Raw genomic sequence first — 14627 nt, forward strand, 5'->3', positions numbered from 1 at the left:
GCAGGTACTGAAACAAAGGTTTCGTTAATTCTGGAACAAAGTTCCCCATCAATTCCTTAATTTGGTTCGACACTTAGGGTTTCACTTTCATCATGTTCTCATGATGTTAGATCATAAACAAAGAGTTTTGATATATCTAGATCCTGATTGGTTTTTAGCAGAGATCTCTTGGACATATGTGTTTGTGTGTGAATGTGTAAGAATTTTGGGATGAAAAAGATTGGGTAAAAGAAACGAATGTACCTCTGCTATGATTGGACTAAGCAATAAACTCTTAACTAATATGAGAAGAGTAAGGTAGCTCATGAATGAATGATAAGATAGCCTAATTGGAAAAGAATTCTCAGAATGAGAAAACCATTAAAGCTTTGAAGCTCATAGCATTATCGAGGCTTGGGTCAACATGCTACAGCATGCTTCTAGGGACATCTTAACTAGTACATAGTTTTCGAAAATATACCTTCCCTAAAAGCAGCAAGCATGTACCAAGAAAACTCTTCATTCGATGTGATGTCAATTAAAATCTTTGCTACATCTACACAACAAATGTAAAAACATACAAGAAAAGGAAAATATTTTTGAAATTTTGTTTTATAAAATGAAAATAACAAAAAATAAGAAAATCTTTTTGATATTTTTGAATATTTCAAAATAAACAGAAATTTTGTTGGTGTTTTTGATTTTTTGACATAAAAGTAACAAAAGATAAAACACAAATATTTTTGTTGTTTTTGATTTTTCGACATAAAAGTAACGAAAAAAAATTTAATACCAAACTAACGAAAATTTGTGATTAAGCGGATTGTACATGATGTCGAAATCGAAGCGTGTTGAAGCGTTGAACGTGAATAGTAACCTCTGAACGATGAACTGTCTCATCTGAATGAACACTTATCACCTCTGAATCGACACCTTTACAACATTTTCCCTTGTCATTCTTTCAAAATATATCTAGGAACAAAATTAGCGTCTATCAATCCTAGTCCATTTAGTATTCTTACAAACGACTTTTCATTCAATGCTTTGTAAAAATATCAGCAAGCCGATCAGTTGTTTTTACAAAGTGAACTTCAATATTTCCATCTTCCACATGATTTTTAATGAAATGATAACGAAGTGCAATATGCTTTGTTTTTGAATGTTGCACTGGATTGTGAAAAATGTGTATAGCCCTTTTTGAATCACAATACAATGGAATATTTTTCATGTTTATAGCATAATCATGTAATAGGCTTTGAATCCAAATTATTTGTGAAGTGCAAGCTGCAACGGCAACATATTCTGCATTTGTTGTGGAAATCGAAACACATGTTTGTTTCTTCGATTGCCAGCTTACAAGCTTCCTATCTAAGAGTTGACATCCGCCACTTGTACTTTTGTGATCAGGACTACAACCACCCAAATCAGCATCAGAAAATGCTTGTATGAAAAAGCCATTTTTCGAAGGATACCACAATCCTAATGAAATTGTTCCTTTAAGATATCGAAAAATATTCTTCACTGTTGTTAAGTGTGGTTCTCTGGAATTCGATTGATATATGGCACAATTACATACAGAAAACATAATATCAGGTCGACTTCCTGTAAGGTAAAGTACCGAACCTATCATGCTTCTATACAAAGTAAGATCAACAGCAGGTTTATCTAACGAAGGATTGAGCCTTGTTCCAACTGCCATTGACATTCGTAACTTTATGTTGTTCGTCATCCAAAAATTTTCAAGTAGATTCTTTGTGTAATTTTCTTGATTGATAAAAATTCCTTCTCTTCTCTGACGAATATTCAATCCTAGAAAGTTGTTTATTTTTCCCATCATGCTCATCTCAAATTGACTTTTCATCAGATTTTCGAATTCACTAGACAAAGCAGGGTTAGTAGAGCCAAGAATAATATCATCGACATAAATTTGAACAAGCATAAGATGATTCCCAACTTTCTTTCGAAATAAAGTGGGATCAAAGGATCCTTGTTTAAATTTCAATTGTTTTAAGAAATTGGTAAGTGTCGCATACCAGGCTCTTGGTGCTTGTTTTAACCCATAAACAACTTTATCTAATACATAACAATGATCATGATATTGAGAATTGATAAAACCTGGTGGTTTCTCAACATAAACCGTTTCTTCGAGAAATCCATTAAGAAACATACACTTCACATCTATTAGATAAACATCAAAATCCTTATGTGTTGCATAGGCTAAAAAGATTTGAACAGCCTCGAGTCTTGCGACAGGGGAAAAGGTTTCCTCATAGTCGATACCTTCTTGTTGCGAATAATCTTTCACTACAAGCCTAGCCTTATTTCGAATAATATTGCCTTCTTTATTAGTTATATTTTTGAAAATCCATTTTAATCCAATCAAAGAAACATCATCTAGTTTTGGAACTAAACGCAAAACTTTATTTCTTTCAAATCCAGCCAAATCAGATTACATATAAACAATCCAATCAGGATCTTCCACAACAATCTTGACTGTTTTTGGTTCAATCTTCGAAATAAAGACATTGAACATGCAAAATTATTGATGTGTATTAAGTACCTCATTTTTTGCACGAAGTTAAGCTCTTGTAAGAACTCCATCTTGAGGATCACCAGGAACATGTTCCTATGGATGATTTCTTGTCCATTTTTCCAATGGTGGATATGTTGCATCGAAATCCAATGGCGCATCTTCGAACATTTCATTATTCTCCGAACCTGTAACAAAAATATTATCATTTACATCATGCAAAGTTTCATTTTGATTATTATTCGACATATTAAGCTCCCCTTCGAAAATTTCATTTTCAGGTTGCTCCCCCTTAACATTATCATTCATTCTCCTATTCTCCCCCTCGAAAGAATGCTCCCCCTCAACATGAGAATTTGAATGCAAGTGCTCCCCCTCCACTTGATCATTTGGCATACTTTAGCTAATTCCAAGAGAATGAGATGTCGAGTTTAAATCAACAACATCCTGAGTAAGTGTCAAAAAGTCAGAATGCTTTGATGATTCAGGAAGTTGATTATCCTCAGCATTAACTTCAGTATCAGCAGCCCTATCCGGAACACCAAAAATTAAATCATAATCAAAATCAAACGAACTAATACTATCAAATTCATCTTTTGATTCATTAATAATTGGTTTTTGTTCAAAACACTTTTCAACTTGTTTGATATAATAATCATCGAAAGTTAGATTGAATGTTTCTTCAATTTTCCAAGTTCGCCTATTCAATACTTGATATGCAACCGAATTATGAGACTAACCCAAGAAAATTCCTTCGTCAACTTTGGACTGTAATTTTGAAAGATTATCCTTGAGATTCATGATAAAACACCTGCAACCAAAAATATGAAAGAATTTGACATTAGGTTTTCGGTTATTGATAATTTCATAAAGAGTAATATTTAATCTTCGATGAATAAACGATCTATTCTGTGTAAAACATGAAGTAGAGACTGCTTCAGCCCAAAGATATTGAGGAAGACTTGCATATGTGAGCATCGTTCTTGCTGTTTCACAAAGAGAACGATTTCTCCTTTCAACAACACTGTAACGACCCAAAAATACGACCCAAAAATTTCATTTTTCAATATAACCAAAAACCATAAATCTGAGTATCATATCATAAAACCACACACTATGTATCTCAACCATAGTAAAAATACTGTGAGGAAAACTGTATCATAACTATAACATATCAAAATCAAGAAACTGAATCAACTCCCAGGATGAAAACTAAAGCTGTGGTGTGTGCGATGCCATCATCCCGAGCTCTTCCCTTTGCTTGCGGAAGTACCTGAAACCAAAACTGAAACTGTAAGCACGAAGCTTAGTGAGCTCCCCCAAACTACCACATACCATACAATACATATAAAACACATACTGGGCCTTGCCCACTGCATCGGACCCAAGTCCGGAACTAGCTGCATCGGACCAAAGTCCGGAACTGACTGCATCGGACCGAAGTCCGGAACTAACAGCATCGGACCGAAGTCCGGAACTGACTGCATCGGACCTAAGTCCGGAACTAACTACATCAGACCGAAGTCCGGAACTGACTACATCGGACCTAAGTCCGGAGCTAACTACATCGGAACGAAGTCCGGAACTACTCATCACAGCATGGCATAACACATAGCAACTAACATAAACACACATATTGCATTCTGCATCGGACCATAGTCCGGAACATATAACACACAACGTGCTTGAATCACGGAGACATCAAGCATACTGAACTACTGCTTCGGACTGAAGTCTGGAACTGCTACTAACTAAATGGGCCGACATTGTGGCCGTAGACCCGTTCCTACTGGAAGGAAACTCACCTCGTGAACTGGCTGCTGTGTGTATGGCTCTGAAAGCTATCTGCTGCTGCTCCGGTATCTCCCCGGCTACAAGTCCATAAACACACTCAATCAATGCTAATCACTGCACTGGGGTAAAATGACTCTTTTACCCTTGGTCAAAGTCAACTCTCCTGGTCAAAGTCAACCCACAGTTGACCTGACTCGCCGAGTTGGGCCGCCAACTCGCCGAGTCCCTATTCTCACTTCTCGACCCTACTCGCTGCTACTCGTCGAGTATGGCATCAACTCGACGAGTTCCCTTTCGAATCAAAAACTTAGGCAATCTGCATCCGACTCGCCGAGTCATATGAACAACTCGACGAGTTGTTCTTCGAGCTAAGAAGATTGCCTTGGACTCGCCGAGTTGTATGAACAACTCGCCGAGTCCCTCCATTACTGAGTCTGACCTCAAACTCGCTGAGTCCACTCTACCAATCACTGGTCCTACTCGGCATCACTCGAAAAGGGAAAATCCGGGACTCTCGACTCGACTCGCCGAGTCGCTTGCATGCAACAACTCAAAACTCGATTCTGCTTGAATCCAGTGTATAGAACTTATAGATCTGGACTCCCTTAACTCGATTGGCACGTAAAGATTCTATCTTTACGTGCCCATATGCATCCATGAAGATAAAATAGCTCAAAAAGCATAATATAGGCTAGATCTAGGGTTTTCATGCAAAGTATCTTCAAAAAGGCAATAGATCCGGGCTCTATAGCTCCTAAATGAACAGATCTAAGGATATCTCGATCTACTAAGGCATCCATATGATCATAAGGCTTGAGAAGGCATAAAACTATTACTAGAAGAGTTCCAATGGAAATTTGAAGCATAAAAGGGGAGGGAATCCGAAGAATACCTCAATGGATTATGATTTGCCCTTGAATCCTTGCTCTACACTTCTTCCCTTTGCTCCTTTCTTCTTCTTCTTCTTCAAGCCTTCAAAATATCACACAATAACACTTAAATCACTAAAGAACGGATTAGGGTTTTCTCACAGCTCTCTGAGGGTGAAGGAGGCGAGATTGGGGGCTATAAGGTGGCTTAAATAGTGAGAAACCCGGGGATTTAGGGTTTCTTCCAGACAGGCAGACTCGTTGAGTCCCGAATATGGACTCGCCGAGTCGCCGACTAACACGTGCTCGAAATCCCGTCCCTACTCGGCGAGTCAGGCTATGAACTCGCCGAGTCCCTCTTGCAAACTTCAAAATAAATACCATGGAATCAACATACCGGAGACGGGTCATTCCAATTCTCCCCCACTTATCTCAGACTTCGTCCTCGAAGTCTGCTACGGCTGAATCTGCAAATATCTCTGGGTAGTGCTCTCTCATCTCCCCCTCAGCCTCCCACGTCCACTTAGACCCCTTCCGGTGCTGCCACTGCACCTTCACTAACTGAATTTCCTTGTTCCTCAAGGTCTTGGTCTTCCGGTCCAGAATCGCGACCCGCATCTCAATATAATTCAGGCTGCTATCAACCTGAATATCCTCTAGGGGAACGACTGCTGACTCATCCACCAAGCACTTCCTCAATTGAGACACATGGAAAATGTTGTGGATCTGACTAAGCTCCTCAGGAAGATCCAACCGATAAGCAACCCGACCCACCCGGGCCAAAACCCTGAAAGGACCAATAAACCTGGGACCCAACTTGCCCCTCTTCCGGAACCTGATGACACCCTTCCAAGGTGAGACCTTTAGAAGGACCATATCACTCACCCGGAACTCCAAGTCTGAATGCCTCCTGTCGGCATAGCTCTTCTGCCGACTCTGCGCAGTCTGCAGTCTTCTACGGACCTGCTGGATGAACTCGGTCGTCTTGAGCACCACCTCTGTGCTCCCGATGACTCGCTGACCGACCTCGCCCCAACAAATCGGGGTCCTACACTTCCTCCCATAAAGCATCTCAAAGGGAGGTCGATCAATGCTCGCATGATAACTGTTGTTATACGAAAATTCCGCTAACGGAAGATACATATCCCAACTGCCACCGAAATCTAAAACACATGCCCTGAGCATGTCCTCGAGAGTCTGATCCACTACTACCCATATCGAATCTACTCCTCGTGCGGTCCTGGGAAGTTTGGTGACAAAATCCATGGTGATGTCCTCCCATTTCCACACTGGAATGTCTAACGGCTGCATCTTGCCGTGAGGCCTCTGGTGCTCCGCCTTGACCTTCCTGTAGGTCAGGCATCTTTCAACATACCAGGCGACGTCCTGCTTCATGCAGGGCCACCAATAATCGGGTCGAAGATCTCGATACATCTTCGTCACCCCTGGGTGGATAGAAAATCGAGACTTATGAGCCTCGTCCATTAACACCTGCCGTACTCCACCCCAGTACGGTACCCACACCCTCCCGTGAAGCGTCAGCAATCCCCGACTGTCATAATCAAATGAGGCTACTCGGCCCACTATCCTCTCACACTTCTGCCTCTCCTCCTTGAGGCCCTCAACCTGAGCCTCCTTGATCCGCTCCAACAATGGAGTGATCACTGTCATCCTCAAACACAGATTTCTGATAGGGGCTGCCGACACTTTGCGGCTTAGGGTGTCGGCCACCACGTTGGCCTTCCCTGGTCGGTAAAGGATCTCACAATCATAATCCTTTAGCACATCCAACCATCTCCTCTGCCTCATGTTCAGACTCGGCTGATCCATAAGGTACCTCAAACTCTTGTGATCCGTGTAAATAGTACAACGGACCCCATAAAGATAATGCCTCCAAATCTTGAGGGTAAACACAACCGCCCCCAGCTCTAAATCATGGGTAGGATAGTTAGTCTCGTGAGGCTTCAACTGTCTCGAGGCGTAAGCTATCACATGGACTCGCTGCATCAATACTGCTCCCATACCTGTGATCGAGGCATCACAGTAGACTACGAAGTCCTCTACTCCCTCTGGCAAGGTAAGGATCGGAGCCTCGCACAATCTCTGTCAGAGGGTCTCGAACGCTGCCTGCTGCTCAGGCCCCCAACGAAATACCACCGACTTCTTGGTCAGTCGGGTGAGCGGCACTGCTATCTTGGAGAAATCCTGAATGAATCTCCGGTAATACCCTGCCAACCCTAGGAAGCTCCGAATCTCATATGGAGACTTCGGGACCTCCCACTGCATCACGGCCTCTATCTTGGCCGGATCTACCAAAATACCCTTCTGGTTGACGAGATGACCAAGGAACTGCACCTCGCGCAACCAGAACTCACATTTAGAGAACTTTGCGAAAAGACTCTCCCTCCTCAAAACCTCCAGCACCTCCCGCAGGTGCTCCTCGTGCTGCTCCTGCGTCTTGGAATACACCAAGATATCATCTATGAATACTATCACTGACCGATCCAGCATCGGCCTGCACACGCGATTCATGAGATCCATGAACGCGGCCGGAGCATTGGTGAGCCCAAATGGCATCACCACAAACTCATAATGACCATACCTGGTCCTGAAAGCAGTCTTCTGTACATCCTCATCTCTAACCCGCATCTGATGGTAACCGGAGCGTAGATCGATCTTGGAGAACCAAGATGCTCCCTGAAGCTGATCAAACAAATCATCTATCCTCGGAAGTGGGTAACGGTTCTTCACCGTTACCTTATTCAACTCCTGATAATCTATACACATACGATGCGACCCATCCTTCTTCCTCACAAACAGGATCGGTGCTCCCCAAGGCGAACTGCTCGGCCGAATGAAACCCTTGTCTAACAGCTCCTGCAGCTGCGTAGACAACTCCTGCATCTCAGGGGGAGCTAGGCGATATGGTGCCTTGGCTATCGGAGCCGCACCAGGAATCAGGTCGATCCTAAACTCAACCTGCCTCTCAGGAGGTATTCCCGGTAAATCCTTGGGAAATACATCCAGGAAGTCTCGCACTATCAGAACATCTTCAACTGCCGTCTTGCCCTTCTCCCGGGCATCCAAGACATAAGCTACATAACCCGCACAACCCTACTGAAAATAACGTCTCTCTCTCGCGGCGAAACAAAAGGTCGGTCCGCGTTGTGGCCTCTCGCCCTGAATCACTAACTCTCCCCCACTGGGAGTGCGAACCCTCACTAGCTGAAGCTCACAATCAATCACCGCCCCATTGGGGCTTAGCCAATCCATGCCCACAATAACCTTATTCCCTCGTAGGGGAATAGGAACTAGGTACACTGAAAACTGCTCATCAAACAACTGAAGAGAACACCCTCTATGCACTCTGCCGACCCTCACGGTCCTATCATCTACTATCTCAACCTCTAATGGACAATCCAGCTCCCCTGGAGCTCTACTAAATCTCTTGCTAAGCGCAAGCGATACGAATGATCGGGTAGCCCCCGAATCGAATAATACCATAGCAGAAATGCCGTTCACAGAGAACGACCCCGTCACCACATCAGGAGTCGCTCGCGCCTCCTCTGCTGGCATCTGAAACGCCCAACTCTTCGCCACTGGCGTCTCGGCTCGGCCCTGTCGGCCATCTGTAATCCTCAAGGTAGCAGGGGCAGGTGCAGCCACCTTCCTTGCTGCGGCTAAACTCGGACACTGGGACTTTTTATGTCCCCTCTGATTGCACTGAAAGCAAATCAGATCTGATGCTGCAACGGCAGTAGCAGGGGCCGTACAATCCCTGCTCAAATGCCCAATCCGACCGCACTTGTAGCAGCCAGAACTCCCTGCCTTGCACGCCCCCTCGTGCAATCTCCCACACTTGCCACATCGACCGTGGCTCTGCTGACTCCTAGATCTGTGATCTGAAACCTTGGGCTTTTTGCCCGAACTACCTGTACCCGAAACCGCCTCCGGTTTCCTCTTCTTCTCCATCTCGAGATCAATCTCCCTCTCCCGAGCCCTAGCAATCATGTCATCCAGCGTTTTACAGCTGGACCGGCTCACAAACTGGCGGATATCGCTCCGCGACATCTCATGATAACGGGCCTTCTTCATCTCCTCATCGGCTGCATACTAAGGAACGAGAAGAGCCCTCTCCCTGAACTTGGCGGTGATCTCCGCCACCGTTTCTGTAGTCTGGGTGAGGTCCTGAAACTCCCTAGCTAACTGCTGCACCTCAATAACCGGTGCAAACTCCGCCCTGAACTTGGTAGAGAAGTCAGCCCAGGTCATGGCGTCCAATGCTGCATCATCTCCAATGGTATGTCCGACCTCCTCCCACCAATCTCGTGCCCTGTCCTTCAAGAGACGGGACGCCAATCTAACCTTGTCCCCCTCGGGACACCTGCTAGTGCAGAAAGCGTTGGCCACATCCGCCAACCATCTAGTACTCGCTATGGGGTCCCGCGCCCCATGATAGTCCGGAGCTGCACATGCCCTGAAGTCCCTGAATGTAAGACTGCGCGACCCCATCATGGCCGCCACCTCGGCACGAAAGGTGCCCAATCTCTCATCCATCAGCTCTAGGATTCCCTCCTTGATCGAACCGAAGATCACAGGAGTCTGCTCAATAATGATACGCGTAATCTCTGAAGAAAGAAACTCTCAGGTCTGCTCATCCATGTGCTCGTCCCCCGAGCCTGAACCTGATCCCTCCCTGGCACCTCCACTGTCGGCTGCTGGTCTCGAACGCAAAACCACCATTCTGAAACACATCACAACTACATCAGAAAACTGAAATATCTCAAGGGATCATTGATACTACAACTAGCTTCCTGGTCTTGTCTCAGCCTTTCTTGATTCGAGTACGGATCCTCTGCTTTTAGTAGTATGGGCCATACTACCTTCCACATCTATCCGTACTTTCCTCAAGAACTGCCTTGACTCCACCTAGTCACTTCTACTACTACTGATCTCTGCTACTCTCATCCTAGGCTTGCCCTAGGGAAACCTCAGACTCAACTCAAACCAGTCCTCAGCTGTTGAAGGCCTCCTCGCGATGCCAACTAGCCACCACTTGGATACCATCACATGTGACGAGGCTCAGATAATCCTTCGAGTAAAAGACTCGTCCCTACAACGGTTGGACTCAAACGAGAGCTGCGAAATAGGGTCAAATCTAGCACTCTGAGATTATTCAACCCTGATCACATGTAATGTGACGTATTCACCTAATGGCTAACTCCCATCACTCAGAATCCCACAAAGCACAAAGCAAGCAGCATTCGGATAAAGGAAACATACTCAGGCAAAACTATTCTCATAACAAGAAACTGTACTAGCATACAATGCTAAGCTCATACTATCAAGCATAACCTAAATAGGCTATCCTACTGCTGTCTACTCAATACTAGCATGCAATACTCATAAAGCTGATACACATATAGCAGGCACATAAGGCATCCTCCTAGATCCTTAGTCCTATACTAGCATGCTGTTCTACTGAAACTGAAACTGAACAAATAACTTGTATGGGTAATTTGGGAGTACTTACTTGAGCTCGGCTGATCGCATGCACCACACCCTTATCTCGTTTAAAATTTTCTTTCTTTCTAAGTGCTTTTAAAATTCTTTAGAAAACATTTTCCTTTTTTTTTAAAAAAAAAATCTTTTTATCTTCCCCTTAGTTTGAGTTCAGATACACCCAGAAGTGTATCCGAATCCCTCAAACCAAGGCTCTGATACCAACTTGTAACGACCCAAAAATTTCATTTTTCAATATAACCAAAAACCATAAATCTGAGTATCATATCATAAAATCACTGCATCGGACCGAAGTCCAAAACTAGCTGCATCAAACCAAAGTCCAGAACTGACTGCATCGAACCGAAGTCCGGAACTAACTACATCGGACCGAAGTCCGGAACTAACTGCATCGGACCGAAGTCCGGAACTGACTGCATTGGACCTAAGTCCGGAACTAACTACATCGGACCGAAGTCCGGAACTGACTGCATCGGACCTAAGTCCGGAACTAACTACATCGGACCGAAGTCCGGAACTACTCATCACAGCATGGCATAACACATAGCAACTAACATAAACACACATATTGCATTCTGCATCGGACCATAGTCCGGAACATATAACACACAACGTGCTTGAATCACGGAGACATCAAGCATACTGAACTACTGCTTCGGACTGAAGTCTGGAACTGCTACTAACTAAATGGGCCGACATTGTGGCCGTAGACCCGTTCCTACTGGAAGGAAACTCACCTCGTGAACTGGCTGGTGTGTGTATGGCTCTGAAAGCTATCTGCTGCTGCTCCGGTATCTCCCCGGCTACAAGTCCATAAACACACTCAATCAATGCTAATCACTGCACTGGGGTAAAATGACTCTTTTACCCTTGGTCAAAGTCAACTCTCCTGATCAAAGTCAACTCTCCTGGTCAAAGTCAACCCACAATTGACCTGACTCGCCGAGTTGGGCCGCCAACTCGCCGAGTCCCTATTCTCACTTCTCGACCCTACTCGCTGCTACTCGTCGAGTATGGCATCAACTCGACGAGTTCCCTTTCAAATCAAAAACTTAGGCAATCTGCATCCGACTCGCCGAGTCATATGAACAACTCGACGAGTTGTTCTTCGAGCTAAGAAGATTGCCTTGGACTTGCCGAGTTGTATGAACAACTCGCCGAGTCCCTCCATTACTGAGTCTGACCTCAAACTCGCTGAGTCCACTCTACCACTCACTGGTCCTACTCGGCATCACTCGAAAAGGGAAAATCGGGGACTCTTGACTCGACTCGCCGAGTCGTTCTTCCGACTCGCCGAGTCGCTTGCATGCAACAACTCAAAACTCGATTCTGCTTGAATCCAGTGTATAGAACTTATAGATCTGGACTCCCTTAACTCGATTGGCACGTAAAGATTCTATCTTTACGTGCCCATATGCATCCATGAAGATAAAATAGCATAAAAAGCATAATATAGGCTAGATCTGGTGTTTTCATGCAAAGTATCTTCAAAAAGGCAATAGATCCGGGCTCTACAGCTCCTAAATGAATAGATCTAAGGATATCTCGATCTACTAAGGCATCCATATGATCATAAGGCTTGAGAAGGCATAAAACTATTACTAGAAGAGTTCCAATGGAAATTTGAAGCATAAAAGGGGGGGAATCCGAAGAATACCTCAATGGATTATGATTTGCCCTTGAATCCTTGCTCTACACTTCTTCCCTTTGCTCCTTTCTTCTTCTTCTTCTTCAAGCCTTCAAAATATCACACAATAACACTTAAATCACTAAAGAACGGATTAGGGTTTTCTCACAGCTCTCTGAGGGTGAAGGAGGCGAGATTGGGGGCTATAAGGTGGCTTAAATAGTGAGGAACCCGGGGATTTAGGGTTTCTTCCAGACAGGCAGACTCGCCGAGTCCCGAATATGGACTCGCCGAGTCGCCGACTAACACGTGCTCGAAATCCCGTCCCTACTCGGCGAGTCAGGCTATGAACTCGCCGAGTCCCTCTTGCAAACTTTAAAATAAATACCACGGAATCAACATACCGGAGACGGGTCGTTACAAACACCATTATGCTGAGGTGTGTAGGCTGAAGAAAAATTATGCGAAATTCCTGTTTCAGTTAAAAATGAATCAAGAACATTGTTCTTAAATTTTGAACCACTGTTACTATTGATTTTTCGAACTTTTTTCTTCAAACTTGTTTCAATTTTCTTGATAAAATCAATCATTGCTTGAGCAACTTCAGATTTAACCTGAGAAAATAAACCCAAGTAAATCGAGAAAAATCATCAACAATAACTAAAATGTACCGTTTCCTGTTGAGAGTTTCAACAGTCGATGGTCCACAAAGATCAATATAAAGAAGTTCCAATGGTTCAACAATTTTGAATCGATGACAATTGGATGTCCTTTGACGATGTTGTTTCCCTTGTTCGCAAGCTGCACACAAAGTATCATTATCAAAATTTTAAGATAGGTAAACCTCGAACAAGATCATTTACCACCAGTTTATTGAGATTTCAAAAGTTCAAATATGAAAGTCGATGATGCCAGAGACAACTGATATCAGATGAAGCTTTCGATAGTAAGCACACCGAGGGAATTCCAACTATTGGTTTGATGTTGAGAGTGAACATATCTCCATGTCGTTTGGATTTAAGTACAACTTCATTTGTGTTGACATTCAAAATTATACTTCCTTCTTCATTAAACACCACTTGATTGCCAGTGCCCACAACTAGTTGTGAAAGACTTATCAAGTTATGTTGAAGACCTTCGACATAAGCGACACGATTAATAGTGAATTTCCTATTTGTCACCTTACCATATCCTATTTGTCACATAAAACCTGCAATCAGTGAAAGAATATAGGTACCCAAGGCTGTTTGGGTCCTTTATGATTAGTTTGAAACACATTATGAAATGAAGATCCTGAAATCCAATTACGAACTTTAGATTTGACACTATCAATTAAGTCCACATCATTTGGTAAAGGCTCATAAATATAACATTTCGAAAGTTTAGGACGTTCTCTGAATTTCACCTTTTTCTTCTCAGATTGTGTCTTTGTTGCCTTTTCTTTCGAAATAGGGCGCCATGCCTTGACTGAAGATGTTGAAGATTTCGATGATGAACTAACATTCGATATTTCGTTCAAATATTTCTCATAAGCATTTTTGATTTGTTGCTGAGAGAATTTTCTTGTTTGATAAGATTTCCTTTTTCCTTCAAGCCAATGATCTATGTTTTGCACATTTAATCGACCCTTGGTATACAGAACTTTGAAAGCTTGTTTCGTAGGAGGATTAGGAAAATTCGATTTTTGAGGTGTAAATTTAACATTCCGTTTTGAATGAAATTGATCAAATTTTTTATTTTCAACCTTTGACTCAAAACGCTGTTGTGGAAGATTTCGATGTTGAAAAAATGGTGATTTGTTCTGTGAACGATAGGATTTTGAAAAATCATCATTGAAAAACCTTGTTTGATTAGTAAAATGAAACTTCTTCAAAGATTGTGATTTCAAAAACCCCTTTTTATTCAATTTTTGATTATGATTTTCTGACATAAACTTTGTTTCTTGAATTTTGGTTTTCGAAAAATTATTTTGTGAAGTTGATTGAGAAAAATGCTTTTTAGATAGAGCGGGATTTTTCTTATTAACTGAACTTGATGAAGACATTGTCTTAACCTTTTTCAGACATGGTCTTTTCAGTCGTTTTCTTTTTCAAATCGTTTTGTTTCTTTCAAGACGCAACAATTTGCCAAAAAACTTTCTTTCGTGCTTGTCTCTTTGAAATTCCATTTTCTTTTGAAAACTTGTCAATTTTTTGTTTAAACTCTTATGAATTTATTTTATCATTTGAAAACACAATTTCATCATCAACTTGTCTCTTTGAAATTTATGATTATTACAACCCATTTTCGTTGTGGTTTTTGTCTT

Source organism: Lactuca sativa, chromosome 4, assembly GCF_002870075.4.
Source record: "Lactuca sativa cultivar Salinas chromosome 4, Lsat_Salinas_v11, whole genome shotgun sequence".
NCBI classification, from domain to species: Eukaryota; Viridiplantae; Streptophyta; class Magnoliopsida; order Asterales; family Asteraceae; genus Lactuca; species Lactuca sativa.